This window comes from Tiliqua scincoides, chromosome 2, assembly GCF_035046505.1.
Source record: "Tiliqua scincoides isolate rTilSci1 chromosome 2, rTilSci1.hap2, whole genome shotgun sequence".
NCBI lineage: Eukaryota > Metazoa > Chordata > Lepidosauria > Squamata > Scincidae > Tiliqua > Tiliqua scincoides.
In genome coordinates, this window is record NC_089822.1 from 225,032,835 (window position 1) to 225,038,834 (window position 6,000).

Genomic DNA, 6,000 nt, shown 5'->3' on the forward strand with positions numbered 1-6,000 from the left:
GCCTCCTTTATTTTGTAGTGCTCTTGTTATCTGCATATTGAATTTATATTAAAGTTTTTAATTAATTGGATCCTAATAAATCCTGTGTTTCATGTTCCCTTTAGTTTGGGCTTTAATGAGAACCTTGAGATTATTATTCCCCTTCCTTTAGAGGAACCAACATGAACCCTGACAGAACCCCTCTGTGAACAAAGTCTGGACAGGGTCTGACCTATAGACTCCTCATTCTTCTGTGCCTCATATTTGAGCACAAGGCACTTCACAAATAATTAAGGAAGTATGTATCAAGTAAAAACTCAATACTTACTCCACTTATTTCCACTGGGGGTTCCTTGTAGCTTCGAGAAAACAAATACCCATGTTTGAGAACTGCTTCTCACAGGCAAACTACCACTTGATGGTTATCACCTGATAAACATGATAATGTGAGCTGGCTTCTTCACTGAGGATTGTCTCTGAATCTGTAGGTTTCTTACTCATTACTTCCTGATGCCATCTACTGATTTTGCCTCTTTCTGCTTTTGAGTTGCTGAACATTGGACTGGGCATAAAGATGCCACATTAGATGGTAAGAAATCTCATATCTGTGTTGCAATTGATAGTTGAAGTGGCAATTCATGCCTTGATAGTTGAAGTGTCTTAAAGCATCACTGACAAATCTAAGGGCCTGATCCTCTCCAGGTCCAGCCTGTGCAATGCAGAGATGCTGTCACAGGCTCCTCTGCATCCCATAAGCCAGCCAGGGACCAGGCTGACTGGGAGATGTAAGTAAAGAAAACTTTTGACTTACTTCCTCCATTCCTGCCTAGTCTTCCATGGACCTACTCAGATCTATGCCAGTTATTTTGATGACATACTATAGATCTGTAAGGTAAAGGGGGTGTATTGGGCACAAATGGGGGCTCCAGACCTTGTGGGCACAGCTGCTGCCAAGTTCTGCCCCCAATCCACCCCTGGTCTGATCCCTACCTTGATCCATCCCTGATCTATCCCCCACCACCATATAGATACCAGTAAAAGTATCTCCTACAAAATGCAATACGACTTAACCAATGCTTAAATGCCTGTGTGTGTGTGTGTGTGTGTGTGTGTGTGTGTGTGAGACTGCTAAGATCTGAGTGACTACAGATAAGGCAGAACAGAACATGGTATTTATCACATTGTTTCATAGGGTGGGGAAGGATTATCTTCCTATATCCAGATTTCTTTTCTTTATTTACACTGCTTTTATTCGCTTGGTGCATAAATTACTGTTTGTCCAAGGGAGTCTTTACTGACAAGCTGAATGGGGCTCTGAAAGTTTGTGACACAGCAAAAAGCAGGATGTGTTTGCAGAAGAGGAGGCAGGAATGAAACAAAGTGACCCCACTCTGCTGAAATGTGTACAATGCCATATTTTCAACAGATCTCCCTAAGGCATAAGGTTAAGCAAATACAGGTTGAGACTGATTATTCTCTGTGGGTTCCAAGCACTCACGATTAAAAAAAAAATGCACTATAGCAAATCAATTTAAAAAACAAAGTTTCTTTGCTCCAGTGATTGAAAAACAGCCTTGGTGACCTTTTGACTCTAAGATAAGAGTCATTAAGAAGACAATCCATCAGCACTTCACCCCCCCTTCATCAATGCAAAATGATCCCTTTCTTTCATGTGCTCAGGGGGAAGGGAGGGGTCTGAAGGAGAGAGAAGGATTGATGGATTGTTAGCCTGCTGCCCCCCCTCTCATAGTAAGGAGGCTGTTTTTAAAGGACTTGTGCAGGGAAAGCACTTTACAGGTAGACCACAGCTGCGATACAAGGATATCTGCAAGAGGGATTTGAAGGGCTTAGGAATGGACCTCAACAGATGGGAAGCCTTGGCCTCTGAGCATCCCAGTTGGAGGCAGGCTGTGCAGCATGGCCTTTCCCAGTTTGAAGAGACACTTGGCCAACAGTCTGAGGCTAAGAGGCAAAGAAGGAAGGCCCATAGCCAGGGAGACAGGCCAGGGACAGACTGCACTTGCTCCCAGTGTGGAAGGGATTGTCACTCCCGAATCGGCCTTTTCACCCAGCCACACTAGACGCTGTTGCAGAACTGTTGCATGGTTCAAGAAAGCAAGACTCAGTACTCAAGGGTGATCATTTGCAGGCTTTATTTCGTTGCTAGCAAGGGGCATCTCATGGGACTAATGTCCAAAGCATTGAGAGCAATTGTTAACTGGACCCTTTATAGTATTCTGGGTTCTTTGTTTGAAAATCTGAACTTCTCATTGGCTAAAGTTTGACATCATAGATGGGGCTAACTCTTAATAGGCTGTAGATAACCTTAGAGACATCTGATAGGTGAGCTTCAAGTTACAGGTTTCCAAAAAGGTGAAATTAAACAATTAAACATATTGAATTACAAAGTTTTCAAGAACCAGCAGGGGTTGCTATAATATTTTATCCAGTACTGACCCAGTACTGACCCTTACTTGCATCCATCAATCCAATTAGGGACTTCCTTGTCAGGTCTCCGTACCATCCTCATTAAGGAGATGACACAATGTACTTCGACTGGTATTGTTATGTCTTCCCTGCATGCCTTTCTCCTATGCTAATGTCAACATAGAAACACCTGTGAAGCCTTCCTGCAATGTTAAAGCTTTTGTCTGTTCTTAAGACTTTTCTAAAATCAAGCAAACCTTTGGTTCCGTAAGAACTACTTTTATGCCTAATATGTTCCCATATGTGAACTACAGTTAGGGCAAAGACTATTTTGCCCTGTGTGTGTGTGTGTGTGTGCGCGCGTGCGCCTTTTGCTCTGAAAGCCTGACAAAATAAAATGAGCACTGGCAAGCAAGCATAGTGATGTCCTTGGCAAGACGTGTACTTCTGCCAAGAAGAAGCCTATCTCTTTGTTGCCTTAGTTGTACTAGCTTTTCCACGTTCCAAAGTGTATTAACACAGGCTTTGAGGCCCCAAAGTCCCAGCTTCTGTGAAACTAACAAGTAGCTTCCAAAATGATTCTTTCAAGCAGCTTTTACTATTCTGTGTGCCTTTCATGCTTTAGCAGTGTGGCTTTTAAGCTTTTGCCCCAATGTCATATTATTACCTTGGTTATTCTGTCACAAATTTCATGATTTCACAAATTTTGTGACATCACAAATGATGTCACAAATTTTATGATGACCTGGCCACCACTATCAAGAAGATCCCCGTAAAAGAGCCATTGTTCATCCTCGGCGACTTCAATGCTAGAGTTGGTGCTGATAACAGTTCGTGGCCCACTTACTTAGGTCAGTTCGGCACTGGGAGGATGAATGAAAATGGCCAACGCCTGCTAGAGTTTTGCTGTCATCACGGTCTCTGTGTCAGCAACACCTTCTTCAACACAAAGCCCCAACATAGTCTCTTGGAGACACCCAAGATCAAAGCACTGGCACCAGCTCGACCTGATTCTCACCAGGTGCTCCAGCCTTCCCAGAATGAAGATCACACGCAGCTATCAGGGTGCTGCCTCTGACACCGACCACTCGCTGGTGTGCAGCAGAGTGAAACTGCAAACAAAGCGACTGTATCACACGAAAAGGGAAGGAAGACCTCGCATTGATACCAGCAAGACCAGGGATCAGAGAAAAGTGGAGGAATTTGCACGAGTGCTTGAGGAATCTCTTCCAGGCCCGGTCAATGCAAACGCATCCAACAGATGGGAACATTTCAAGAATGCCGTTTACAACAACGCCTTGTCCATATTTGGCAAGAAGACCAACAAGATGGCAGACTGGTTTGAAGCCCACTCTGAGGAGTTGACACCAGTCATTGAGGAAAAGAGGAGAGTTCAAGCAGCATACAAGGCCTGTCCCAGTGAGCACAACCTGCAGGTCCTCCGAGGTGCTCGCAGCAAAGTCCAGCAGACTGCCAGGAGATGTGCTAACGACTACTGGCTCCAGCTCTGTTCCGAGATACAGATAGCAGCTGACACGGGCAACATCAAGGGGATGTATGATGGTATCAAGCAGGCCCTAGGTCCAACACAGAAGAAAATTGCACCTCTGAAGTCTGCAACAGGCGAGGTCACCCAGGATCGGGCGCAGCAGATGGAATGCTGGGTGCAGCACTACTCTGAGCTATATTCCAGAGAAAATGTAGTCACCGAAGAAGCACTGAACAACATTGAGTGCCTGCCTGTGCTGGAGAAGCTTGACAGTGAACCAACCCTAGAAGAACTTCATGTGGCCCTGGACTCCCTTGCCTTTGGCAAGACACCTGGAAAAGACAGCATCCCTGCTGAAGTCCTAAAGTGCTGCAAAGAGATCATCATCACTGAGCTGCATGAAATCCTCTGTCTCTGCTGGAGAGAAGGTGGAGTACCTCAAGGCATGAGGGATGCAAACATCATCACGCTGTACAAGCACAAAGGCGACAGGGGTGACTGCAACAACTACCGTGGCATCTCTCTCCTTAGCGTTGTAGGAAAGTTGTTTGCCCGAGTTGCACTAAAGAGGCTCCAGGTACTTGCAGAGAGCGTCTATCCAGAATCACAGTGTGGATTCCGAGCCAACAGGTCCACCACTGATATGGTATTCTCCCTTAGACAACTGCAGGAGAAATGCAGGGAACAACGACAGCCACTCTTTAGAGCCTTCATAGATCTCACGAAGGCTTTCGACCTGGTCAGCAGGGATGGCCTCTTCAAGATTCTCCCCAAGATTGGATGTCCACCCAGGCTCCTCAGCATCATCAGATCCTTCCACAAGGACATGAAGGGTACTGTTGTCTTTGATGGCTCCACATCAGACCCCTTTGACATCCGAAGCGGCGTGAAGCAGGGCTGTGTTCTTGCACCAACCTTGTTTGGGATTTTCTTCGCTGTCCTGCTGAAGCAGGCCTTTGGAACTACAACAGAAGGCATCTATCTCCAGACCAGATCAGATGGAAAGCTCTTCAACCTCTCCAGACTGAGAGCAAAGTCCAAAGTCCAGCTGAAATGTCTGCGTGACTTCCTCTTTGCCGACGATGCAGCTGTCACTACCCACTCTGCCAAAGATCTCCAGCAGCTCATGGATCGTTTTAGCAAGGCCTGCCAAGATTTTGGACTGACAATCAGCCTGAAGAAAACACAGGTCATGGTTCAGGATGTGGACTCACCTCCCTGCATTACAATCTCTGCGCATGAACTGGAGGTTGTCCAAGACTTTGTGTACCTTGGCTCAACGATCTCCAACACTCTTTCTCTCGATACCGAGCTAAACAAGCGCATCGGTAAAGCAGCTACCACGTTTTCCAGACTCACAAAGAGAGTCTGGTCCAACAAGAAGATGACGGAACATACCAAGATCCAGGTCTACAGAGCTTGCGTCCTGAGTACACTTCTGTACTGCAGCGAGTCATGGACTCTTCACTCACAACAGGAGAGGAAACTGAATGCTTTCCACATGCACTGCCTCCGACGTATTCTCGGCAGCACTTTACAGGTAGACCACAGCTGCGATACAAGGATATCTGCAAGAGGGATCTGAAGGCCTTAGGAATGGACCTCAACAGATGGGAAGCCTTGGCCTCTGAGCGGCCCGCTTGGAGGCAGGCTGTGCAACATGGCCTTTCCCAGTTTGAAGAGACACTTGGCCAACAGTCTGAGGCTAAGAGGCAAAGAAGGAAGGCCCATAGCCAGGGAGACAGGCCAGGTACAGACTGCACTTGCTCCCAGTGTGGAAGGGATTGTCACTCCCGAATTGGCCTTTTCAGCCACACTAGATGCTGTTCCAGAACCACCTTTCAGAGCGCGATACCATAGTCTTTCGAGACTGAAGGTTGCCAACTATATATTCTGTCACCTTCCATCAGAACCACCTTTCAGAGTGCAATACCATAGTCTTTCGAGATGGAAGGTTGCCAACTATCTGTTAAAGGACTGTTCCCTTTTTAAAACCAATTTTAAAGGGATGCATTTTTCCCCTTCTCCAGGGAGCAGCACATTCCTTCTCATTTGCAGGGGCCATTCGTGTTGAGTCAAATCCGTGTATTAAAAAAATCCATGTA